The 26,484-nt window shown below is 46.8% G+C and overlaps 1 protein-coding gene across 6 annotated transcripts in view; it reads right to left on the bottom strand.

Annotated features, from left to right (window-relative positions):
• atxn1a (ataxin 1a) overlaps positions 1-26,484 on the bottom strand; it is a 44,723-nt gene extending 18,239 nt beyond the window's left edge. For 3 of the 6 annotated variants that reach the window (XM_011608926.2, XM_029844686.1, XM_011608927.2), the window contains exons 1-2: positions 26,315-26,484; positions 13,044-13,226 (exon numbers count right to left, since the gene is read on the bottom strand). The gene's annotated coding sequence lies outside the window, so the exon portion shown is untranslated. The remainder of the gene's footprint in view (positions 1-13,043; positions 13,227-26,314) is intronic. The other 3 variants (XM_011608928.2, XM_029844687.1, XM_003968901.3) reach the window with 1 other exon arrangement.

Below are 26,484 nucleotides of genomic sequence, written 5' to 3'. Positions count from 1 at the left end.
GTGGATGCAGAATGGACATTACACTGTGTGTGTGTGTGTGTGTGTGTGTGTGTGTGTGCGTGTGTGTGTGTGTGTGTGGGTGCATGCTGAAAGGACATACTGAGAGAATTTGAAGCATGCTTTCCGTGCCAAGTATCTACTTGGCAGTCAAACAAGGACACACACTCACGCACACATACTCATGCACACACACTCACGCCCACACACACACACACAGTTACATCTTATTGGCTGCTGAATTTGCCACCAGTGTTGGTGTTTGTCACCTTCCTAAAGCTTGGAAGAAGCACAGCTGGGACTTGACAAATGTGTGGTTGAGAGTGTAGGACAGGATATGACCTTCTGTAGTGTTTGGGTGTGTTTGGGGGGGGCTACGCTGCTAGCATCAGGGGGATGTAGAATCTTAATTTAAAACAAAAATAGATAAACTTCAAGACTCCTCCATTAAAAGGTTAAAACACGGAGCCTAATAATGACATTTGGAAAAAAAGATGCATGAAATTATATTTCCTCTTCTTTAATGTGCAGGAAAAAGCAATAAACACAGACAAGCACAGACAGAAGTATGAGCAGCTCAAGGTCAAATTAGAGTGGTGTGTGTTTGTTCTGGCACACGCTGCGTAGTGAGGACAAAAATACTCACTTCGGCTATAAAGTGAGGACACGACTTCAAAGGGCTGGTTGAGGGTGACGACCTGGTTTTAGTTAGTATTGGGTTTAGGGTAAGGTCACCTCACAAAGTAGAGATACAAACGCGCGTGTGTGTGTGTGATGACATCATTACTAGAGCTGAGCACTCAGATTGATGGAGACAGAGGTTGGGGTGAGGAGGAGCGAGGGTTGAGCTCATTGGTCATACATGCTGTACATACATGCACGTGTCTGTGCGTGTGTGCACATGCACGGTCCTGCAGCTATGTTGTCCCATGCAACCTTGCAAATGTTGTGAATTTATCCAATACACCCTGCAGATCCAGCAGACTTGCGCAGACACACAATACCTCGACAGTCTGGTTCTCATCTTGACTACTAAGCAGCAGACGCTGCTGTAATTACTGATTCTAATGCTGGAACAGAGTCGCCCAGTCTAATGTTACTGTTGGGCGTGGAACAGTGATTAGAGTGTGATTATATCACGATGGGTGAGTTGTATAAAGGATCCAAGGCGAGCTTCGATAATTTGATCCTAATGGTCCTAAAATTCCAGATGGGGGTCGTTACGTCAGGAATATTAGTTGAGAGGGGAGTAATCGTATTAAAGGGTGAGACATGAGACAAACTCATTTATGTGACCTTCATACGCAGGTAAAATCAGCTTGACTGACACTGTTGGAGCCAACGTCACAGATCAGGGGACACTCTATCGGGGTGGGTGCATTGCTAGCATAATAGTACGCAGTAGCTAACTGCTAATTTGTGTGTGAGTGCATCTGAATGATTTCATTAATGTGAAAATCAATAAAATGAGACTGTGACTGTCGTCACCGGGCAGCACCCACATCCATATTCTGTGCTTTTCACAAAAAAGCAGAAAACACGCAGTTTTCCTGGGGTGATGCAGTATGGAACAACAATAACACATATTAAGATGCATGTCCTCTATTCTAAAAAGAAAAGAAAACACCCCCCATCCATATGCAACCACTGGCATAAGAATTGTGGAAAAAAAGGCAAAAAGAAGTTGCACAACCCATGTTCTGACATGATTAAGGGATGTTGAGATGTTCGACCTCAGATGTAGGTCACTCTCCAAGGAAGCACTATTGCCCCCCAGCACTCCCACCAGCACTGGAGAACGTTCACCATAAATCACCACACAAACAAAAAGCTGGTGTTCAGAGGAATTATAAAAAGCTGTAATAACACATTCGCTGTTAGAACAGTCTTCAGCGGTGGACTTCAATTAATAACCATTTTACCGCCAGGTCAGAGGCTTGGCGACCCGGGTTTTAATGATGCAGCAGCGCGGCTTCTTACATACTCTGACCATCTAATAAGGTTGCAGGTTAATGCACCTTTTAGCAAAGGCCAGGCCGTCTTCCTCCACCTCTCCTCCAACAAAAGGACGCCAGATGAAACGTAGATCGGAGCGAGTGACACCCCTGGGTCACATTTCATCAGCCAGTTTAATATTGCAGCCCCAGACTCACTTTTCTATCTCTGCAAGAGGGCAGAATTTTAAAAGAGGAACAAGCAAGACTCTAATTGTTGCATCCTTCAAGTCAAGGATTCATGAGGAAGTGAGATAGATGGGAAAGAGTAGATGGTTTCAGTTATGATAAAGAGTGCACAGGTACTCTTAGTAGTAGCACATGCACAAGCACGCACACACATGCTCACACACATACGCAGAGATTTAATTACTCTAGGTGTGTTTTTCCTCTGCACTTGAAATCTGAAAAACTGCATTGTCAGCTTTATATTCATGTTAAATATATTAAGACGTGTGTGTGTGTGTCCAACATTCACTTTTTACTGAAAGTGAATGAAAAAGATGGATGAAAGGAATCCTGGGCAGCAAAGGGAGGTGAAAGACAGCAGACAGATGGAAGAAAAGTGACAGGAAGTACAGGCAGAACAATAAAGGACGCATGGAAACAGACGTAGATGAGTAGAACAAAGCCAGCAGTGGTGAAAAACACCAAAAATAAAGGAAGGGGGGGTAATGATGGATTTTCACTCAGCGGGGGTGATAATCATGAAAATATTAAGTACTAAAAATGATTTACTGGTATAATAATGATTGAGTAAATAAAGCAGAGGTGGATTGAGCGTTTTCCCTCTCGTGATGCTATTATTTTCCTACCTTTGCATCACTAAGAACAGATGGATCAAAAGAATAAAAGTAGTTTAGTGAGCGAAGCATTTGTTTGGTACACATCAACACACGTGAAGCTAATCTTTAGCTGCAATAAAGCGGAGTAACAAATACAGTATATTTGTCTGTCGAGGCATCACCGAACACTTGTAATTCATGCCCCCAGCGTACAACAAACCTCCGTCCTTCAACGCAAACATGCAAAACAATCTTAATAAACAAGAGTTGAACGGCTTATTCCTTGAATTAGGCCATGCACATTAACTCTCACTTCAAACACTTGGGATGAATGTATGCATATGCAATTATGGATGCAGACGTTTTACAGCCGACATTCTGGAGCAGTAAACACTGTATATTTATTTATAATAAGTGCGAGTAAGTCGTACGTTGTTCTGCTCTTTACAGCACCGATTGTACACTCACATAGCGTAATTAGCGCCTAAAATCAAACAGGGCTGGGACAAATTCCTTTAATTACACGCCGACTTTGTCTTTTGGGACCAGACAAACGGTCTAATCGGTGGGGTTTTATTTATGTTAAGGTGCAACAGAGATTAAAGTTAAAACTACAGCTGTTACACCTAAACATGTGTTCGGAAGGCCAGGGCATGTGTACACACCTGGAGTGCATCTGTCAGGTTCTGCACATACACAGCTCAGGTGTAATAAAACAAGAGTCTTGAGAAGCAGCAAGGTTATAAATAAATGCCGTGGCTGTGTCTGACTGTGTGATGGTGGAAACAACTCTCTTAAAGGAGCCTCGTGCCATTTTAGGTGTGATTATAAGTAAGTGTGATTATAGAAGAGAGGACTTTTCTTTTTTTAAACAGATATATGTATTTACTGATCAGAGCAAGTCTAAAAACATAGATCTGCAATTACAGAGAAAAGCTCCACACAATAATCTGCTGAAGTCCTGGTGTGTGGTTACTTCCAGCATCATCGATATGGCCCCCATCCATCCATTACAGGTTTGTGGATGGGTGATTCCTGCACATTAACACCTACAGACAGCTCTCTCCCTCTCTCCCTCCCTCACTCTCTCTGAATTTGCAGTTCCTTCTTACATCATCACTATGTTGCTATGGGCTCACACACCAGAAGTCACACATGCACACAAGCTGGTGTACAGACTGTAACAAATACAGAGAGCTCAGCATGTTCAGTGTCTGTGTGAAAACCACAAAACAGACCGTTTCTCCAGAACCCCCCCCATCCATCCCGTGAAGCAGACTTCTTACATTTAGCATAATTCCTATGGGTGAATAAGTGTCTGGCTGGTCTGCAGGCTGCACAGGCGGCCCCGTAACCTGAACAGCTGCATGACTCACGGCACAGCTGTACGCCTGGCGAACGGACAAACTGATTGCGTCTCACTGGCCGGCTACCTGGTTTCACAACCAACTCTGGCTGGCTGGAATTCTGTCTTCATAGCTGGCGGCCTGGGAGGTGTGATTCAGCGTACGGTGTAAAAACGGCCTCAGGCAGGGGCTGCGGTCATGTGTGAGCAGCCTGGAGTGAATGACTGGGTCTGTATGTCGCTGCTTCCTGCACCGGGAGAGGGCCTGTTGCTCTCCACTGTTATACAATACATATTGTATAACAACTGGCAATGTGTGGGCGGCTCCTGCCATCTGGAGGGATGCGACCCCTGCTGTGCCACTACACACTGTGTGCTTGTGTGTGTTTGCGTCTACCCTGAGGCCACAAATAGATAAAGCCTCGTCAACAGCCGTCGGGTTCCTGGGTTCATCTACATGACGAATTAAAGCACGGTGAATGAGTGTAGATCCTGCTTTATGAATCAGCACCTGATGGACACAGATGGGTTTGTGTGTAGTCAAGTTGTAAATGTACAGTAAATACAAGCAGTGTGTCGCTGTGACAGATGACAGCAGAAAGCGATGACTTCATTATCCTCCTCGCCAGAAGCCACAATGCTGTTTCAGTCCTGTTGCTGTGTTTCCACGGAGACAAATTCAAACAAAGACTTAGAAGTCCCTCGACGCACGAACAGTATATAGTAAATAAGGTGAGAAAAATTCACTTCGAGCCAGACAGTGTTCAACAGAGACTTCCCCGTTGCCATGGGGAAGAAAAGCTTAGTTGTCATGTCTATTTCAAGTGTTACTGGCATTTCCTGCAGAGTACCGGTACAAAGAAAAACACAAATAGTGGGACTTCACAAGATGACTTGTGAACTCCAAATAACCACTGACCCATACAGGAGCCACAAAATGTCCAAAATAGCTCAAATAAAGTTCATGGATCCATATTCAGAAGCTCTTATGAGGAGCAGAAATGAAAAGACATGAAGGAACGGAGTCACAGCATCAACATTCCTTCCTGCTGATCCGTAATATAAGATCTGAGCGGCATGGATCTACGCAGTGCTGGAGGTGTGACATTATCTCTGGGGGATGACTTCACACCTCAAGAGGAAGTCACGGAGGTTAACATCCTGTGTGCTGTAATGGTGAATCCCAGCATTTCAGCTGCAATCAACACCCATCTTGCATCTGATAATTATATCCTGAATGAAAACCTTTGTTTGACAGACGTGTTAGAGATGCTGTTGCTGTGTTTATAATGAGCGCAACCGCTTTAATATCCCAGCCTTAGCGCAGGCTCGGACCCAGAAGACTGAAGGCGCACGCGTTCCAGTGACAACATGGTGACAGAAAAACAAGAGCTTTGATAGCAGCAGATGATGGTGGAGGAGACGGTGTAAGTGGAAACACAGCATAAAGATCTATGTTTGTGTATCTGAAGGGAGCCAGAAGGTGAAGCAACACCGCTGTAGAATACGGCGCATTTAATAATACATAAAGAGCCTACATGCATCTGCGTGCCAAATATGTCTTTTCTTGTGCAGATGAACCAGAAGATGCCATTTATTTATGTGCACACATGAATGTAAAGAGAATTACAATGCATGCGCAGCCCCGGGCTACATGATGAAGAAATAGATCCGACTATTATAGATCAACAAAATATAAGGATGTATCATACACAGCACTGTCGGGAAGGGAGGGCGGGGGGTGGGTTCACTGCAGTGATGAGCCTTTGAAACTGTGAAAACACTGGAGTGAATGTGACTGAATTGGTTTAGTTTAACTGTGGTCACACCCTAAGTCCAGCTCTACCCTGGGCACACAGGAAGAACGCCACTGTAGTTACGGCATGTTTCATCCCTTACTTCCCTTTTCTCCCTGGGCCCAAACAGGAAATAGCTCTGACACAAATCCCCGGGGCCACTGTCATGAAGCCTGAACTCTACGTGGGGGTGCGTACGCTTGTGTGTATATATGTGCATGCACACAAGTGGATCTATGTGCACAAGCGCTGCCTGCGTTTCAGTGCGTGTCTTGTTTAGGACTTTGACTCAATGTGTTGAAGAGCTTGCAGAAACACACAAACTATCCACACACAGGTCTGAAAGGGTTGTGGGAACTACTCTTTGGCTGCAACGGGAGAGCGAGAGAGGGAAGATCTAACCGAGCAAGACATGAGACGGCAAGCAAAATAGTCACACATTTAACAACGATGATGTTGCATAAACTCTGCTGGTTTGGTTGGAAGGTGATGGCAGAGAAAATGAGGCTGCGTGACAGCTAGACGTCCACTAAATGGAGGCTGCGAGCAGAAAACAGAAAGCACAATGGAGAGTGGAAAATGGACAATTTATTTCAACTAGCGCCTGTCCACTCTATTAAAGTAGCACTGGCACTGCGCTTTGTCACCAGGAGACAAAGCAACGTGCACAGAGGCCATGTGCACAAAGAGCCACCCTTTCTGTTTGCTGGTAGATTTGTCAGAACTTATCCAACGGATCTTTTTCATCAACTCCTTCCGAACACTGCAGATGATATTTGGTAGGGGCTAAACTGTGTGTTTGCGTGCAGGAGTAGGGGGAGATGTGTGTGAGTAGCCGGTGTCACACTCTGCATAATAAACAACAGCGGTGAGAGGAGAGTATTTGTATTTGCTGTAGTAACACCGGGCGGTTGATGACGGCGCTTCCGTTTCTTCCTGATGTGTAAAAAAGCAGCTCATTCGTGGTCTCGGGGGTGGAGTTGGCGCACGTTTATGTTGTTTGATCAGTCTTCTCATGCTGTACCATCATCCCCAACACTGCAAACTTCAGGTGGATGACCCCTGTTGATTGTTCAGCTTGGTTTGATGAGATCGCCGCAGGGCATTCGAAATCACTGCAGTGTTGGAATAATGTGCATAGTGCACTGACTCCATATGAGTGCTTATGGAGACAGTTCATAGCAGGGTCTATATTGGGCCAAGATGCTCTTTTTCTTTTTGAATTATGAGAACTACAGTCTATCCTTGTCTGTCTCTGGCTCTTGTCAGGTGGAGCCTTCTGAGGGGGAAAGAAATGACATTGTGGGAGTCGGGACGACACACAACAGTAAATTTCAACTGTCTCAGTGCACCTGAGATTTGAGGTTTGGGAAGAGCAGGCAGTAATATGGGCCAAATCTGTCCCCAAGGACAACACTGGATTAACCAACATCAATCAAATCAACTTATCTAATAGAGGAGCATATGAGATGTAAAGGGTGAGAGGAGAGATGTGGAGGGGGAGGACAGGCGTTTCAATAATTCACACGCTCCTGCTTCATTTAGAGGAGGAATCATTGGCTAAACTGGACCCGTGTGTACTTTACACACATGCTACATCAACCACTACTGTCTCCGGCAGCCTTTGAAAATCTCAAGTGCAAGAGATCACAAAGAGGTGGAGGGAAATCAAATAACAGACATGGATGTCTATTAAGGGAGTCATTTATGTATCGGAGGAGAAGAAGACCCGACAGTAATATATTTTACACCGCAACCCTTTTACTTTACTATAGCGTCCATAAGTGCACGCGTGCGTGTGTGGTGTAAAACCAGGCTGCCAAATGAAAAGCTGAGAGTGGAGCGAGAAAAGTAGGTGTTTTCAAAGTGTGCAGGAGTTACAGCACCCTTGTATTGCTAATGATTTGCACAAGTGTTCCTGTTTTTGTGTGTTTGTGTGCGCGCACATGTGTGTGTGTATAAATCCAAGCTGCAGTACCAAATGGAAAGCTGAGAGTGGAGTGAGAAAAAGGGGTGTGTGCAGCAGTTACAGCACCCTTGTATTGCTAAGGATTTACGGTACACAAGTGTGCCCCTGTGTGTGTGTGTGTGTGTGTGTGTGTGTGTGTGCTTAAATGTGTGTTTGCTTATGTGAGCATTGACTACTGTCATTCACAGTGACCTGCAGCAGCAGGGACCACTGTTATGCAAGCTTGCTGTCAAACACGCCTCACACACACGCACACGCACGCACACGCACGCACACACACACACACACACACACACACACAGAGGTTGTGTCCGAGTGATAAAACTCTGTACCACTATGTCAGGGACATTTGCCATTCAGGCAGCGCATGGCAACACAAAGAAATGTTCCATTATTGGGTTTTTTCTTCTGAAATTTCGCAGTGAAAGTGAAAACTAGAAACTAAGTCACACCAACTCTGCATCTTTATAGACGTTAATGCAGAGTTTGAATCCGTTTTCAACCTAATACTCATAAATGCGACATTTCAGTCTTTTTCTCAATCTCTTTACGTGAATGATTTGTATGGAACGTTTCATATATGAGCTATAAGGCAAAGTGCTTTACAAGAGTAAAAAACAAAACCTCACAATAAAAGCAGACCCCCCCTCCCAGAACAACCCCGCGTCCCACAGTGATTTACAGTAGCGAGCTCACAGCATTGTGCTCTTCGTGCCAACAGCACAAAAGCTGCTGCACGACGTCCTTCCAGGGAGTCGCACCACATCCCAGAGATATTGCTCGACTGGGTCAGAATTGTGAACATTTATTGTTCACTGAAGATATGTGGAATCCCCCCCCCCCCCCCCCCCGAAGAAGTACGATGGCTGCACTTTGCCACTAACGAAATGATTGCTGGATCTAAGGACCCGGCAACACCAGTCTCTCATCTTTATTCATCCATAAATTCTGGCTATCGCCTGGAGTGTTTTAATAGAATCTTTGGAATGAAGCTGTCAGTGGAATACAAACTGTGAAAGCAGGGGGCCAGAGTTGTTCTTTCAAGCTAAAGGAAAACCAGTTCATCCCAATGGGCTATTAGCCTATGCCTAAGAGGAGCAGAAATAGAACGTATAAAGAAAAAATGCTGAGAAGTGCCGCACAGATGCTGCTGTCAACACTGCACCAGGTATCATAGCAGCAGAGCAAGAAAAAAGAACAAATTCACAAATTAGAAACACAGCGCTAACAAGATATGTTTGAGAACACAAGGAGCGTTTCCACAGTGGGAGTTCCTGGTAACTACTTGGGGCAGGGTCTCGGGGCACAGTCAACCTCAATCTCCACCTGGGAGGATCTAAGTACCTACACTGGAGCAGGGACTCCATTAGGCCCCACAAAAGTTCCTGCAAGTGGCCGTTCAGAGGAGATTCCACATAAAATGACCAGCAAGTTCCTGCAGTAGAAACACGCCGAGAGTCCTCATAGATGGGAGTAAGAAATGAAAGGATATCTGACACAAAGACAAGTGAACAAAACAAGGAAGAAAGGCCCAAACTGACACTGACGTAAAGAGAGCCATCAGTCTGAGGAAGCGTGTGGGCGTTCAAAGAGGTGGCACTTGATCGCTAAGTCGAGATGTTAAATAATTGAGTCCTCTACTGGTTTCAGCATTTAAGGACTCCCACGGCAACACAAAGGCAATCAATCATCCCAGCAAAGGCTGCAGCGGCTGGACTGAGCAGGGAAAATGTGGTATTCATCACTGTGACATCCGGACTGTGGCATAAGTCGGAGTTATCTAATAAAAATCCCCAGAAGTTGACCTGCTTTTCTGTCAGAATCGAATGCGATTTCGAAGGGACGGATGATTTTAGCTGAGAGGAAACTCACTTCTTCGTTTACGTCTGTAAATTAATGCTAGGCGCTTCACTTCTGAAGGTTCCAGAGCGCATATTAGCAGTTCCGGAGCTGCTCAGGTAAAACCTACGACAGGGGGACTTGAAAATGATCCAATTTGCACGATTTCTTCCCTGTTCATCACCGTCGTCCTGTGATCTTATCCGTTGCCATGCAGTTGCCTCTCCTCTGTCTCTCTGCACCGTCTCACCATCCATCTTGATTGTTTCTCTCTCAGTGCACTTACGCAGGAGGTGTGATTGCATTAGGCCACAGAGGGCATCAGTAATCCCAAGGCCGCACTAATGCACAGAACAGAGAGTAGATGTGAGGAAGAGCAGAGGAAACTTGGAGTGAGTGTGTCCGTGCGGAGGGGTGCATCCATTTACAATAATCATTTTACCTCAGTCCAAAAGGTTGCTTTTAGAGCAGCAACTGTAAAGTACAGGAGACAGAGATAAAAACCAGAGACATTAGTGTGGAACATCTCTAATGTCCGTTAGTAAACGTAAAGTGCAACTTAATTTTTCCTTTATTGCTTTCTCACAAGAGCACTCTGACCACCTACTCCACAAGCGAAGACATTCCAGCGGCGTGGGATTATACCCTCGGCACGTCTGTAATATGGTCCAAGCGTCCAGAGACGTTTGCAATAATAACGGGAAAGAGATCAGGGAAATTCGCACCGCCTCAATTTAGCTTAAAACGCACAAGTTGTGAACTCACGCTGACAAAACGGCCAAAGATTTTTGTCGATGTGCAGATCAAAGCAAAAAATATGGAATATTCTTTCATGTGTGGGCAGAAGACCGGATACATCCCAAAGGAACCGCTTCGACTGGAATCAAGTCGCCCCGGCCAATTAGATGCTATTATAATCTGAGCTGATGTCACGTCTAGTTAATGTATAGTGTCATAAAGCAGAGGGGTCAACCAAGAACACAAAAACCAACACACACACACACACATTCATGAGTAACCAGACAACAACCTAGAGCAACTAGCTTTTTCCACGCTGGTGGCTGAACCCCGGTCAACCCAGTCTACCCCACAGCCCCACATGACTTTTCATGTGTCACTAATGCTTGAGTTCACCAGGCGGCACATCTCCAGCATACAGTACTACACACACACACACACACACACACAGAGTTGAAAGTTGACATGTTTCAACAAATATGGTGACAAATGCAGTGAGCACGTGGAGGGAGTGGTGCAATACTGCGGTGAAGACGTATATATGCTGATTAGATCCAGTGGGAATTCTTGTTGAATCTCCAAGCCGTTATTAATCCAGACATCTGGACGGCTGCAGATATCCACCAAGACCCATTTTGTTCTGGGCTGAAGATGAACTCAATTGATGGTGGCGTATGGAAAAGAAAAGTCTTGTTTGCTGTGGATCCAGCCGGCAAAAACAACAGTCTTTGTTTGGATGCCGCCGCTTTAATAAAGTCGTCCCCTACGTTACACCTCGACACACATATTTCAAAACTGAATCGGGGTCTGACGCGTTTCCATGATTAATTGTTCGGGTTCAGGTGACTGACATCCTCTAGCATTTGTAGACCCCCCCCATGCTTCATGAGAGGGAGCGCCTGCCAGGTTAATTGCTGGTTTGACATCTTTCAGATCAGTGTGAACTGTTGCTGCGGGCTGCACTGGAGAGCGAGTGGGAGTCGATCTGATAACGTTAATATGTAACAGTCGAAACGTCGAGTCTCTGCTAACACATCAGAAATCACAGGCTCCTGGTGCAACAATGAAAGTCACGCATAAGATAAATATGCTCAGGGTTGGAATTCAGAGATTATTCACCTCGCAAACGCTGGAGGACGCATGCGGCTCCATTTTGGCTAATTTTCACATTCAGCGTTACAAAAGCAGAGCCATCCTCTCCGTGACTGACAGCTTGTATGTGGCTCCCATTAACAGCTACTTTCTGACATGTGTTGAGCGCCGAGATTCGCCGCCTCGCACAATTGTAGGAGCGGGGAGACTGACAGGCCTCCATCTGCTCAGCAGTGGGGCTTTCTGCTGCCTGAAAGCCGACCGCCGACCGGGTTTACCAAAGTGAGAAGAAGCACCGAGAGGCCAAACAGAAGAGAAACTTGTAACTTCTGAATCAAGGAGGAAACGGCCAAAAGAAGGAAGGGAGGAAAGCCATGAGAGAAAAACAGTAAAGGTGATTTATAGTCAGTGCTTTCATTAATTTATGTGTTCTCTCTTTCATCTAATATCTTCCACCTTTCCCCTCATCCCTCTCTTGGAACTTCTCCTAGCAGCCGTTCTCTCTGAGTGGTACAAAGTTAAATGAATAAACTAATTAGCCTACACTCGAAAACATATTTGTACAGTCACAAAATGAGTCCCAGAGCGCAGCGGTGCTGCTGGCGAGTACAGCAGCAAACGTGTAGACAGTAAAAAACCCTTTCTTTAAAAAGAGACACAGATCTGGTTTAACCTCCTGAGTTTACAGTCTGCTGTCAACAGCCTCCCAAGGTCCGACGCGATGTGATTCCAGTTAGGAGCCAACGACGGGAGGCTCCACCCAACGGTGGAATTCGTCACGTGAATCCAACAAAATCAGTTCCGCAGCTCTGGAAATCGCCTGTTTACCGGTGAGGAGGGATCTCTGAGGCCGCTCTTTAAATGTGTCTGGAAGAGCAGCTAAAGTGCGTCGGTGATCATTTCGATTCGCGCAATGTTCAGTCTTGGTTTGGATTAAAGCCCGAAGATTAATTCCTTTATTTTTCTCGATTCATTTTCAATTTGTTGTCAAAAATTGGGACCAGGTGGCCTTTGCCTCCTATCTGAGAGGGATCTGTGTCACATCGGACCGAGAGTAAAGGAGCAATAATAAATGGAAGGATTTCACTCTGCTCTCCCTCATAGGAGTGAATCGAGCTTAAACACAGCTGCAGAGGCGGAGATAAAGAAGAAAGAGGAGGATGAATAAAGTGAGAGGAGCAGGGAGAAAGCCGAGTAGACACTGGTGCAGAATATGAAATGAATGAATCCTATTAAATGACGAACCACATCTCCACATCATTTCAGGAACAAGGGAAATAAAAGCCCAGGAAAATGAGCCCCTTTGTTCCTCTGAAGCAAACTCAACAGGATCACGACGAAAAGTAAACTCAAACATCTCCCGACGCCCCGTGAAAAGTTTCCATGTGTGACCAGCAACAATAGCGGTGAGCTAACAGCTAAGCTAACTGAAGCATTAACACATTTTCCAACTCATTCTGCTTCAGTCTTTGTTCCAAAGCATCTTACTTGTGCAGAGGAGGGAGGTCAGATCAGATCGGATGGAGGAGGCGGCGCCTGACGCTCAGCTGACTTGCAGCCGCGGTTGCTGGTTTGAGGGCTGGACGCGTCCACCAATAGGGGAAGGAGTTCTTGGAGGCTGCGCCGTACGTGTGTGTCTGTGTGTGGGTCTGCAGGTGCTGTCACCATTCCCTGCAGGCACACACAGAGGGAGAGAAGGAACGTTAACACCATTCTTAAGTGTTCTCGACCTTTATGCAGTTTCTGCCTCTTCCTCGCACTCTGGATGTGTGTGAGCGGATATAAGGGGTGGACGGTCGAGGTAGCTCTCTGACTCAATAGTTTTTCCTCAAATGCCTTTTTTAAACCAGATTATCTGGCAAGTTTAGCTCACACTGACCCCCAGTTATAAATTCCAGCAGACTTCCCATGATGCACTGAGGATCCCTCCTCACTTTCTTTCTATTCCAGCTCTTCAATCTGCATTCCATATGATGTAGGACCTTTACAATACCGCATTTCTTTGGCTGGGACGATACATCCGAGCCTCTTACTTATTTAATTGATGATTAATGCTTCTTCTCCACAGACGAATCGCCGACAGATTAAAAGGTTCTTTAGAATTCTGGTGAACAAGATCAGCGCTTGTCTGCTGTAACCTAATTATCGCTGCATAATAAGCGCATTACCTGATGAAGAGAATCGCTTAACTGCCAGGAAAGCGATATTTCCCACAAAGACCTGGACATTCAGAGTTACTGCAGGTCGGACCCAAATTCATTCATTTAATACTGATCTATTTATACATCGATGCCCCATCGGCATGGCAACCCCCCCCCTTCCTTCTTCTGGTTCCCGGCTGGCTCCTCTACCTGTTGCAGCCTCGCAGCAGCAGTGCTGGAGCAGCAATCTTGTTGGCCTGTGTTTTATTTGCTTGTTTGTTGCTGAAAACAGCCTGAAACCGTTTTTGTTCAAAAGGGTTGACAGTATTTCACCTTCATTCCAACGAGGAAGTGAGCAAAGTTCTGGCAAAGTCCGCTACATTTGGAGCTGTTCTAACTCAGGGACCAGGTGGGCCGTGGCATCACTCGTCTCCGCAGGCCGTTGCCGTGGTGACTAATGCATAACCCAAGATCATGGCGTGGAACTGAGCAATGAGCTGAACTCAACAAGGCACCGTCTTGCAATGCGAAATCGGGTAATTTGATCATGTGACAGCAAGCACCTCGGGACAGAAACGGTCAGTTAAGCTCCTTGTTTGTGCCACAAACTCGGCGAGCACACAAACACGGGGGCATCCGCGCACGGAAAATCCTGCAAAACAAACGCCGCACACTTGCAGATAAATAGATAAATGAGCGCTCAGGCTCGGGTGCGCGAACGCACGGCAAACCGTCCTCGCTTGTGGACTGGCGGGAGAAAAATGTGCTAAAGACGACTCTAAAGAAGGAGCCCAGGCTGCAGAACAAAGCTAGATATTCAACACCAGCACATTGAAGTCACTGCTAAAAATGTTTTAGGAGTTTTTATTTACGCTGTGGCTCAGAAGCATTGTAATCACGGCATTATCACATTTCAACAGCATCGGCTGCAGAACAAACACACCTGTAATTCAACAACAAATGCACGATTGGGCTGGGAAAAAAAGGGATTTCAGTTACAGTGTGAACCAGATGAAACAGCCAGCGAGGATAAATATGCAGCTAGACAGCCTGGAGCACACAGACTGCAGAGAGCGCTGAATTAAAAGACAGGCAGCAGCGCAATAACAACCCGCCTCAACCCTCCACGTATGTGGATCTATTTCCAGCAGCCCACCAGGATAACAGAAGCTGCTCACACGCTCCGTTCTGTTTATCCAGAGAGGAGTTCTGATACGTGCAGCGGTCTCTTACTCCAGCGGGTTTCCGTCCTGCATCCCGACCGGTTGGACTTTCCCCAAGCGGGAGTTGAACTCACCTGGATTCACCCCTCTCATCTGTGTCTGACAACTACTCTGAATGTGGCAGATTTGTCAACACAAACACAGACACACACTGTGGGATTCGCTTCCCCTTCGGTCACACACGCCAGAGTGTGTGTTTCTATTTAAACGCCGTCCTGCCCCTTTTCTGTTGGTGTGACACCTCTGACACACACAAGCGCACGGCCTTGGCCAGGATTAGTTAGTGATGCGTGGAACAGAAAAAGAGAAGTGTATCTCCTGCAGGACTATACTCACAACTCACTTGTCGCACTAATAAAACCTCCATGGAGAATGCGTGTGTGTGTGTGTGTGTGTGTGTACTGTACCTAATTTAGAACGTGGTGGATATCTAGAGCCAACAGCACTTTCATTATAACGATTTAATTCCTTATTTCTCTCCCGGACTTGTCAGATACACTAGTGAATAGAAGGCATGGGCTAAAATGTAGCAGAAGGCTCAGGGCTCGGGAGGGAATTCCATTTAAAAAGCGACTTTTACTTGGCTGTTAGGAAAATCACCAACTGCGGCGCACAAGCTGTTTGTCTGATTCGAAATGCGTCGCGCGAGCTGGCGTCCTGCGAGGTTCTTGGACTCAAAAGCTTCTGGGTTCACCGGCTGCACACGGGGCAAGACCAGAAACTAATGAGGGTGGGGTCAACTGAACGACCCATTTGTTTTCTCCAGGTCGCTTCAGCAGGACTCCTGGGGAACTCTGAGCTGCCAGCATAAAACAGTGACTGAAAATGAGAACAGCGGTCAGACGCACACAACCAGACAGGGAGAGCAACTTAAACGGCCTCTCGGTTTCGCAACGCCCCTCCGGCTAACCCTTTGGTGCTATCAGTGCAGGTCAATGTTCAGCACTGCTACAGTAAATCCAGCCCAAATGTGCTTCTGTGTACCTGATGATCCCCCGCAGATAAGAGAGGGTACTTCTCCACAACTCTTCATACATGACGCTAACATACACAAAACGCTGCGCCTAGCAACCCGGATAGCGCAGATAGCATTTAAAGTCAACAGACAGTCTGACGCTACTTATGCGGAGAAGATAAGGAGGACTAATGCACAGAGATGAACGCTGCCACAAACATGCTGCTGAGACAATGGGGGAACGAAACAAGCCACTGATGAAGACGTTCTTGCATCTCCTGATGCCCACAAACACTTTAGAGCGTTATAGTAACTATAGTAACAGCTGTTTGGGGTCACGTTGAGCCGGTATGACTGTTCTCATTACTGGAGCATTTAGACTGTGAGATGTTGAAGCGGCACAAAGCTCGTTTGTCTCATTCACTCCAAAGGTCACAAAAAGTTATTTTGAACATGTAAAGTCACTAAGATTCAGCGGCTTTATTGCCTTTGTCATTCTCTGGATTAGGGGGTCCGTTTAGCTTTCTGCGTCGTGAATTTAAAGGAGGAGGGAACGCAAGATTGTGTAAGGTTGATTATCCAAATGGGGGACGAGTCTGAGTGGAAGCAGCGAAAATATTTTGTGGTTTTGAATTAAAATCCCTTCAATTGAAAAAAAACCCCCCAAACCTCATTTTGACATAAAGCTAAATCGGCTAACATTGAGTCAAAGAATCTTTTCTTTCGGTCCTGATCCCATCATTGTGTCTTCCTCCGGGGGTCTCACACGTCTACTTCAGTTCCTCTTCTCTCTTCTCCAGCACAAACACACTCCAGGGCAACGTTTCATCGCAACACAACCGCTGTGACATGTGATGGAGACGTCAGCGCGGAGCCGCAACCTCCAAAGCAGAGCTCTGACTTTGAGCTGCAGGATGTGAAATGTGAGGAAGAAGCACAAGCGCATCCCTGGATTGGAGTAGCCTAGCGACACGAAAACTGAACATCTGAGCACAAGCTGCGTCCTGAGGGACTTACTCAGCGTTCCTCCGTTGACTAGCGTTAGCGCGGCGAGCTCGGAGGAGCAGGAGTCGCAGGGACTCTGCTTTTGATCGGTTGATTAACGTCCCATCTGTGGTATATGCAGGTGGGGGGGGGGGGGGGGGGGCAGGAAACACACAGGCTTATGTGGAAGTTCGGTTTCAAAGTTAGACATGGCAACACACATAATACACAAAAACATAATCGCACATAAAACATAATCAGCTGTCTTTTTCATCTCACATAGTGCACGTCAACGAGCTCTGGTCTTTATGACACTCAATGATCTGCCCCCGATTTAAAACCTGAACGCTTCCCAACATGAGCATCACGCTCCTTTCACAGAACAGATACTTTAACTCAATTATAAAGCATTATAAATACTTTATAGGGTAGTAAAAAGTGCAGCTGTTGCATTTCTGCTTCCCTGTGGTTAACTTGAGGGTCGGATCAAGCCTTTTTTTCAGATTGTCTTCTGCTGAGGGGAAGCGGCATTCGAAGCCCTGAAGCAAACGTAGCCCTGAAGCCATGCTATCAGTTAGCATCAATGCTAACCGATATCAAAGCTGAAGCTTTTCCTTTTGTCCTGTTTTCATCTATAAAGTTATCATACCGCTGTATCCTCTTACAGGTGAGGGACGATTATAATTATTCATCATCGGCTGCAGAGAAACTCCCCTTTGTTGTGTTTCATTTCATGAAAACACTTAGTTTGATAGCAGCAAATATCAAGCCGTAATCATCAAGGTGAAGATTTTTATGATGAAGAGCCAGAACGCCGCAGCTACTCCGTCCTGTGTACCCTGCTGCACATAATTACACAAAGATGCACACACACACACACACACACACACACACACACACACACACACACACACACACACACACACACATTCAGTCCAAGTGGTCACACTGTCCACCCAGCTGTCCCTGCTGCAAGGTCACATGACCAAAATGAGCCGACCGAGGCAACAGAACGCTGCGGTAAAGTGTGTTTTGGGCAACGAGGACTGTCCTTAACCCACTTATAACCTTGATAGCTGTGGAAATGGGATTTTAAAGCTTTTAGTCCTAAAAAAAAATGCTTTGGCAATCCTCATAATTTCCATCATCAACTGCTGATGCACTTGTTCTTAAAGCTTTTGCTCCCCTCGATGTTGAGGGAGACAGCCCACATCCACATCTCACTTTCGTCTGTATGTCTGCTCAAGGTTCTGTCTGCCTCCTTGGCTGTCTAGACACAGATGGCAGTTAATAAACACTAGAAATGAGTACTGCAGACAGCCAGGAGGATCCAGGGTTAGCTAGACCGAACGTTAACGTAACGCTAATGCCGAACGTTAACACTAGAGGGCCGTGAATTACACACACGCCTTGACTTGTGTTACCGATTTTTCACTGGTGTTACAACAGAAAAGGAAGACAGAACACTGAGATAGGGAGGAGAGAAACCAAGAACAGTCTTTAAACTGTTCATTTGTGAGCGTCCATGTTGAGGCTGACGCAGGAGGCTTGACAGAAATGTCAATTTTCGGCAATTTTTGGGACTTTGGGAAACAGAAGCACGTGTATGAATGTGGCGTGCTTGTTTTTATAATCAAAATCTGTCCTCAATTGTAATTCTTTCACACAGTTTGACAGCTGTTCTGCAGACTTTTACCTTTTGCAGTCGGAGGAGGTTCAGTTTGTTTCCCTCAAAGAGTCGCAGGTTTTTATCAAGAATCGTAAAAATCTGGTGTATTGCGTACAGTTCTGAGACAAGGGTGGAGGTTTTTAAACGGATGAGTGTAATATCATATCATATCAAACACGAGCAGATTATAACAAGTCTCTTAGCCATCCTAGTTTAAGGTTTTTGACGATATAACCTGCACCAGCTTGTTGCTCATGTGGGTTCCGTCTTGTGCCTGTTGCTCTGGGTAGAATAGCAGCATTGTGTGCGCAGCTATAAACTACCACCCTACAAAAAAAACTCAGGCATTCCTTATCTGGTCACATGCACTTTGATACGCACCTGACGTGTATTTGACGTGTAAAAAGACACCACCCGAGCACGAATACAGGCGCCGTTTCTCCGGGCAGCTCCGTTAGCAAGCGCAGAGGCAATGGGTTACATAACCGAGGGTCACGAGGTCAGAGGAGGAAAGAAAGTGCGGCCACACCCTGCGTGACTGTCGGCATTCCATAGTAGGCAAGACTGTCAATACTTGACAGACTGGAGACGTGCAAGGCTGCTGGAACATGTCTGGCGGGGACGCCTCCTCTGCCTGCAGTGCAACATGCAAAACAACCAAAACAGGCAGCCAAGCCAAAGAGTAAACATGTGAAATCAACATGTGTAAAGGGAGTGTTTCGCCCTTTCTGAAGCGGTTTGCTAGCGCACGGACAAGAAGAGAGAGTTGGAATTACCGCAGCTGATCCCGTTTAAGCTCATTCGCTCCCCTTTAATCAAGCAGCTTTTTTACGCGGGCAGTTAACGAAGGCCTCGCTCGTCGCGCCACCTCTCCGGGCAGAAGCACGGCGGTCCGACGCCGGGCCAGTCGCCTGCGTTTACCGTTCGGGCTGGAAATGAAACTCGGGTTTTCGAGTTGAGATAACAGGTGAACTGAATAGCCTCTCTAGAAAAACCACATAATTACAGATTCAGAGCTGAAGCGTGGGATTTTTCCACCTTTGAGTTGTCTTATTTTCAACATTTTTTCCCCTCTGCCCCTTTTCACACATTCTTATTTAAATAAAAACACACTTTTGCTTGACATTTCTACATGAATGCGCCATAAAGATGCTCCAGTTCTCTCTGTCTGGCTATTGAGGAGTACTAGAGGACACCCGACACAGAGAGGATCCATGTTTCTATTACAATCACTCATTTCCAATCATCTGTGTGTGAGTGGATTAATCACTACTACTATTCTGCGCTACTATTCCACTACGCTGTCGCGCTGCTGGCGTAAGGCCGTCCTTCAAGGCCGATCGCCGTTTTTGTTAGCACACTGTACTGAGTGGAAACGCAGCTTATAGAGCTAAACCCTGTCACAAGGTCATTATGAGCGTTGAAGGTCCAAAGTTAATTCTAATAATGAGGAGTTTATTTTACACGCGGGGAGCTATTAATGTAGCCATCATCAAGAACTGAAAGGTCTCTCTTTTTTAAAGCAGGTTTTCTTTCCCACAACTAAGCTTTGTGTGAGACCAGACGACGCACGAGCGTCTCGGCATGATTAGGAAGCTAAAAGCGGGGCAGCTCCCTCCCAACACGCACCAGAGTCCACCATGACACACACTTACACAACCTAGCACGCCATCAATTCAATCATCGAGCGATCCTTCCAGAGCAGCAGCGGTGGGGAGAGCTGCGGAGGAGCCAGGGACCAGTTATCACTGCTGACCAGACAGGAAGTCATTCCATTTGGGAGCTATCAGAATTCTTTTCATCAATCTGCAGACTGGATTTCACGCTGGGGACTCACGCAGCTCTGGGAAGCTTTTTATAAACACAAGCCCCGCCCCCGAATACACGACACGATACCGATCCTTTAAAGATAAATGACAAAGCAAATGACCGATGATTCATAAAACCGAGCAATGGACGCAGGGATTTTTTTTTTATTTGAGTGGATGCGGAAACATTTGTACAGAAAGTCAAACATTACAGGTCCCAAAAATAGAGATGGCGGTTTGTTTTAGAGGTACTCTGAACCCGGCCGGCGGAATCGATACTTTATCTGCTCCGCCTCACAGAAATGAGACAACAGCAAACACTTTTAAATTCCACACCTGACAGGACAAAGTAAATAAGGGTTGCCTCATAGTCTTACTAATGACCTTTATCTTCTCCTTTAATTGGCAATAGTAATGATTATTATAATTGGAAGGGTAGACGTCTTACATAGTAATGAGAGCGACAGTAGTGACACACGTTGCACAAGGTGGCTACTTTTAGAGATTCCAACTGGACCCAACAGCCCCGGGGAAGGAGCCGCACGGCCATTGGTGGGTTTGGATCTCGGGTCATGCTTGAACAAAACAAAAAGTTCCACTAGAATCCGACGTTTTTGCAAGGTGCCCGAGGATCGGCGACGCCGCGCTCTCATTTCGGGGATGGAAAGAGCAGTTTTGCAAGGGGACTCTGAGCTGGATCCACATTTTCATTGATCCTTCAGCTGAAATCGGGCGAGGCCGTTTCCAGATGGCCGGCAGGTAAACAGTGAAATGTTGGTTGAAACGCGGCAGAACTTCTCTTCCGAGTATCCGGACGCCGTGCCTCTCGGGTCATGTTGATAAGATCTGGGAGCGCTGTGGCTCTGTGGGCTAATAAGCTCACTCATGCCCGCTTACGTTATAACATTTGGTTTTCAATATGGCGGCGGAGCTAAGCTAAGCTAAGCGCATCAACTCGTCCAGATGGCGGCTGTACAAACCGCTCACACGGCGAGAGTCAAACCACCCAAACACACCGCAATGACAGAGGAGACGTCCTTCGGTTCCAAAAACCAACCGGGAAGCGGAATTCAAGTTTCCCCTTCATCCAGCACGAGCACACTAAGTCATCAGAAAGAAAAAACAAACTCGAACCCACAACCTCTGTGCTGTGAGCCGGCGCTGCGAGTTTTATTCCGCCCCAACACTCTTCCAGTAAGAGCTCTTAAGGTTGGAATTCACTTCTTAGTCTGGCCTGATGAAGGTGGCTCGTACCGTAGGTATTTTCCCTGGGCAAAACCCTGAAAAGGGTGTGTGCTTATGAATAAGCTGCAGCATAATAGCATAATAACTACGTGTGTGTGTGTGTGTGTGTATTGCTGCAAATATTTGTGTGGGAACTAGGGATCAATTAATCATCCACTTGACGTCGTGCACAGGTGGTTTTTCATTGACTTTGAAGTGTCTAAAAGTATTTTCTATGTGCGTCATGTGAACATTAAACAACAGAATGAAACCTGAAGGCTTGATTCGCTAGCATGAATAAAAATCAGCTCAAAGAAAACATCGCCATCGTCTTAATCAACAAAAATAACTTCATTTTCCATTTAATCAATCAAATTAGACACTTTCTTTTCTGTGAGAGTAGACAAAGGAGACCGAAATCTCCCTTCATTGGACTCAAAAATGCCCCAAAAGCCACATTTACTGCACTAAAGGGTATTGACATCAGGCCACTCACAGACAGACAGACAGATAAACAGATAGACAGACACACATATGTCATTTAGTGACCCTAAGCTGGGAAATTACAAGTGTGTGAGTGATGAGTGTGTGTTGCCAGCCGTCAGATGACCAAACACACTGGTGACAATGTTAAAATTGTGGCGGCGCATCGTCACTAAATGAATACGTGGGAAACTCCGACGTTGTGTGTTTAAAACTCTTCCTAGTTCACATCACAGCCCACAAAAGCCCGACAATGTCCTGGTGCTGTCAATAGCTACTCCGAGTCCCTAAAAGTCCAATCTAAAACACGGAAGGTGATTGTCTCTTAAAGGGACGTCTCTTAAAGGGATGCCGATGGTGTAATAGGTGATGGGTTCACGGGGCTTATGGGCACGCAGGGAAAATCCAGGCTCACTGTGTCTTATCTCTGTCAGCAGCGCTTCAGCAGGGTGTCGTTGCCAAATGTCCCTGTTTCAATGTCATGAGCCTGCTGCACAGCCAAAGGCCAGACGTGCTAGCTGTCACACGGACGCACCAGCCGAGCCGAGAGGCCGACGCGCCGCCGTCTATTCCGGTCGCTCGGTGAAAAAGATGAAGCGGCCAAACCCGGACGGGGAGACTCAAACCGCAGCGCGGCTCAGACGGACAGGAGGTCGCTGCAGCCTTCAGACACTATTTCAATAGCGCCCGCGGTGGCTTGTGTTGCCTCAACCTGCCCGTCCGTGCACACCTACAGCCACGGGGCGACACCAAGCCACGCGTTCATCAATGAAACGGGGCGACTGCGGGCGAACCGCACTGGGGTTTGTGGGTTTGTGCCAAGAATAATGTGGTGAAGGGTGGGTTTTGGTATTTCAGGGATTGTTTCTGTCACTGGCCATTTTCCTGTTTTTGAATTCCTCTCTCTAAATACGTATCCTCCTGGCTCTGATATAAGTCATTGTTGATACCCAAACACTCCATTCTCGCACATGAGGTTCTGGGGGAAGGGGCTGATCCCAAATGGAAACACTTTAAACAGAGATATTGTAAGTGAGGGTTCTGTTTTTAATATTACTGAAAGGACACACAGCCTTTCACCTTTATTCCTGGTAGATTAATAATAGATCACGCAGGGGGTCTGCAGACTAATTTACAGGTGCATCGCCACCAATATAAATAAACATGTGTTCCACTGGTTCATTCATCTCACACACATGCTGAAAATTGTCCTGAGTGGAAGCTAATGCAAATAAAGCTGAACAGAACAAAGCTAAAGATGTATGTAGCATACAGCCCACTCATGTCATCCATCCCATTAGCCCTGGTGGGCTCATGTGAACGCAAAATCAGACACGATGTGACGCCCAGCGGCTCTGACCTGGGCCCCATCCGCTGCACCAGAGTCCCGCAGAAGCAGATCAACCCTGATAAAACAGGCTCAGCATATGATTTTAGGCTAAATCCAACAGTTATGGTATAGTTTTGTTTAGGGAGCTAAAGTGAATCAATTCCTCTGGAAAGCCGACTCGGGCGAGAAGGGTGATTGGGTTGGTGCCCGGGCACCAATAACCTCTACCTGTGTGCGTCCTTGTATTATGGGATTAACCTGTGAGATTAGACAAGGGTACTTAGGACCTGATACCAGGTTCATCATCAAAACTCATATTCTGGAGGAGGAAGAAACACAAAGAAAGAATGAAAACAAAGGAGGGTTTCGGTGTGGGTAGACTGTCTGATATTTACATTTAGGAGCTCTAATCCTCACATGCACATGAGGACGCAGTCATCTGATTGCGGTCTGGGTCGATGTTTTCGCTCCATCTCCTGATCTCTGACTCTTCCTGTGCTCCAGGTTTGAAGAATGGAAACATTTGTGCTACTCACTCATTCCAGCCTGAGAGCCTCCGCCCAATCAGGACACAGTCAGTCTCTCTCTATCTCTCTCTCACACACACACACACACACAAGCCTCAACCTCGCAGATTCACACTTTTGCATTGGAGTGTGTGTTGGGGGCTGCATGTGTGTGAGCACACTATATTCTGAAAAATGACATAAGCTCATTTAAAAGACTCTTTGTGATTAAGACAGACTGGCCACTAACTGTCTCCCATTTCCTTGTGAATCTGTGGAATCAAAGACTGTGTGTGTGTGTGTGTGTGTGTGTGTGTGTGTGTGTGTGTGTGTGTGTGTACAAAATTGTGAGTTTACCAGTGTTGAGTAATACTCAGCAACTTAATCTCTGATCCTTGTCCAACTCCATCTGCTCCCTCCACTGTCTAAAAACAAACTGTAGCAACATTCCACACAGCATTTTTTGGACAACATGTCTTGATTTTCTTTTCCGTCAAAGACCGTCCGCAGCCACGTCTCCCTTAGTGACGTATACACCCTCAACAACACCCTGCAAGGCTTGCTACCTAAATACCTGTTGGACATGGTGAGAACATCTTAGCTGACTGCTAAGAACGAACCAAACCAGCCATGGACGTCCTACAAGTCCGATTTGAAAAGCTCAGTTTTCATTGAAACGGGGAAGACTCGAGGGCTGCGGAGGTGCACACTTAAAACACACACTTAAAACTTTAAGAATAAAGCATAAAAGATAGCCTCTAACTCTGTGTAACAAATGCATTTCCATGACTTCTGTAATGCGCGGTTGTGAATGCACATCAGATGAATGGAGGCCACGCTGTGATTCAAGCCGTCAAACCACTTAGGAAGTTACCCTATCCGTAAATATCCTTGAAACAGATGCAAATGTTCCCCTCTGGTCATCTGCAGCAACCCTGGCAGTGGGAGATCGAAGCGATGCGTAATAAAACCAGCCGGCAGAGCTGCGTTTCATAAGCTGCATGCCACTAAATAACAGCCAGTACAAAAAGTTGATATGGGGCTTTGTATTTGCAGCGCCCCCTAGTGGTAGACGGCATTAAAAGATGCAGATTTGATATTAAGATGCACTTTAAGGAGTCTGTTAGCCTATCAACTAGGATACACAGCGACGTGGGCGCAGCATCACTGCGGGTGTGAATGTATGCAGCCAAGTGCTCGCGGCCTGCAGCAACATGCACCTTAAAGCCAGTCTTTATATAGCCAGCGTGCACACGTCACACTGGTTTCCGACGTTACTAAAGCAACTATCTATGTTGAAGGCTTTGTCCAGTGCCTTAAGTGCATGCTGGAAGCTGCCATTACTGCTGTCAGACTATATTATACGCGTCAAACACGTGATTGGCTGGTCCTGTTGTCAGTGCAGCTGTGGGCTCCATCTGCCTGTATACGTGACCCAGATTTGGCTGCGAATGTGCGGATCAACAAGTACATCTGGACACATGTCGGTCCAAACATGCCACCAGGTGAGAGCAACACCTGGCTCTCTACAGTGCATCCTGCCATTCATTCCAGGGAGAACGCTGCATTAAATGCACAGTGTGAGTGAAGGCGCGGGTTTCCACCCGGGACAGAGCCACCCTGAGTGCTACTCTGAGGTGTAAACAGAGTAAAAATAGCCCGCTATCACAGGCTTCCCTACAGTCCCGTTATATAATGGCCCAAGCCTGGATGAATGACATCACGGGCAGTCCAGCAATCACAAACCTTATGTCCTTTACAACCAGCTGGTGATATGGAACAGTGTAGTAACACAACACGCACGCACGGGAAGTGTGTTTTAGCAAACATTAGACAAGGCTGCGAGTGCGTTTCTTCTTGTTCTCCGGCTCTTTGCGAGTGGAGCAAACACTTCCGCGATTGGGGGGGACGACGACGGGAAATTCACAACGTTTCGCCTTTGACAGCCCCCGGCAGTCCAAAAGAGAGACCCCGGGTGTTTTGACAACGCACGCCGGCGCCGAGAGCCGACAAATCAGCCCGTTTTGAGTTGAGGTCGAGTGGCGCAGATAGTGGAAGTGCGCCGCCTGCCCCGACGACCGCGCGCCCCGGCGGACGCGCTCCCCGCTCGGTCAGAATCCGGCGGAACGCCCGCTCCCTTTCGGCCCGGTTTAACTCTACTTTGCGACCGATTCGCGGAATGACAAGTGCACGGACACGAAGCGGAGGAGCGGCCGCGTCCCCCGGCTCACTTCCCAAACGGGCCAGAGGGCGAACTAAACATAATTCCAAAGGTTTGAAGTAAACCGGAGCGTCAGCGCCACCCTGCCCAGTTCTTCCAGCCATTTTCTCATAATAGCTCCAGAAGAGAGAGGAGGGGGGGTTGGAAGTGGCACTTTGGAAGCAATGACAGCGCGGTCGAACGAGTGTCGGACGGATAAGTTGAGTGGGACTTACGGTCGGGTGTAGTGGGCTGCTGAGTTTGTGTCTCTCCTTGTTGCCAGGGCTCCCCTGCTCTGCTCCGGCGCTGGCGGTGGAAGCGTCTCTCCCCTCCCGACGATGTTCGCCGCTCACGCAGCTCACTGCGCTCGGCCCCCACCTTCAGGGAGACACGGAGGGACGGAGGG

Source organism: Takifugu rubripes, chromosome 12 (genome assembly GCF_901000725.2).
Source record: "Takifugu rubripes chromosome 12, fTakRub1.2, whole genome shotgun sequence".
NCBI classification, from domain to species: Eukaryota; Metazoa; Chordata; class Actinopteri; order Tetraodontiformes; family Tetraodontidae; genus Takifugu; species Takifugu rubripes.
The sequence above is the reverse complement of the archived record's forward strand: the minus strand, read 5'-3'. Positions and strand labels throughout refer to the sequence as shown.